We start from the raw sequence: 1,432 nt of genomic DNA, 5'->3' as shown, positions 1-1,432 counted from the left end.
ATTACAATTATTATATGAAAATTCAGAAATTTTTAAACAATTAACAATTAACAATTTCATGTAAGATATATCGGTATTTAGATAAAAATAAAAATACATGTAATTCATTAATATAACTTACCGTTTCGTAATCGAATTCGCAAACGATATCGTTTTTGTAGCCGAACTCTTTGCTCTAAAGTGAAGCCAATCGAATTGGTTAGCACTGATTCAGAGCAGTGCACTGATTAGCATTGATTCGGGGCAGTGCGAGAGTCAAGTTACTAGGAGCACTGGATCTGAATCAAGACAAGTAAAACCGCACTCGGATCGCATACACCACACCGTTTCGGCACTAGTGCAAATTTACTAGCCACTGGCACCGAGCAACATCGAGTGAGTGCACATCAATCGAATTCGCCATTAGAGTCCTTATAACCAGTGTTGTTAGGGCTGCGTTCGAAAACATCACCCGGGTGTCTCCGTGTATCATCTTATCCTTGTTTAACACTAAGTGAACAACAAAGATAATACGATACGCGGGGGCACTCGGGTGATGTTTCCGAACGCAACCTAGGTATGCCGCCTTTTTGGCGCATGCGCACTACAGTACTAGTGAGTTCTAGAGAGATCCAGTAATGTAAAAGATGAAAAGCGCGGGGCCGCGGGCTAAACTGTTCGTAGTTACGCGCGAGAATTGGAGAAAAAAGGCATATACATTATATATAATTCATTTCGCGAAAACAAAGAATCGAGAAGTAAAATGACAGACAAGTAACTAGACAAGTAAAATGTAATATGTAGAAGATAAGTATAGATTTGGCGAGATTTGGCAATATATGTAAGTTAAGTAATCTACACTGTAAATCACATATTGCCAAATCCCGCCAAATCTAGACTTATCTTCTACATATTATATCTTACTTCGCGAAATAAATTAAATGTAATGTATATGCCTTTTCTCCGATTCTCGCGCGTAACCACGAATAGTTTAGCCCGCGGCCTCGGCCCCCGTGATTTTCATCTTTTACATTACTGGATTTCTCTAAAAGTCACTAGTACTGTAGTGCGCATGCGCTAAAAAGGGGCATACCTAACAACACTGCTTATAACCAGTGAGCTCTGCTACACGGCATGCTTAATCGGGTTTAATGACATCCGTAGTTATGAAATTGGCCAATCACAGCTTTTCCTCGGGAGAATGGAATGATTGTGATTGGCCAGTTTCATAACTACGGATGTTATTAAACTCGATTAAGGGTGCCGTGTAAATGTAGTCAGTGATGCATGTCGGCCCGCTTTTCTGGCGCATGCGCGTCGAATAGTACTAGGCGTCAGTATCGTACTCGTTACCAATAAACGAGTCATTAGTCGCCTACGTAAAATTTGTTAAAAATTCTTAAAAATTATAATATATTTTATATATTTTACATATATTACTTACAAACAAATT

This window comes from Trachymyrmex cornetzi, unplaced genomic scaffold, assembly GCF_001594075.2.
Source record: "Trachymyrmex cornetzi isolate Tcor2-1 unplaced genomic scaffold, Tcor1.1 scaffold979, whole genome shotgun sequence".
Classification (NCBI taxonomy): Eukaryota; Metazoa; Arthropoda; class Insecta; order Hymenoptera; family Formicidae; genus Trachymyrmex; species Trachymyrmex cornetzi.
This window is presented reverse-complemented; position numbering follows the sequence as displayed.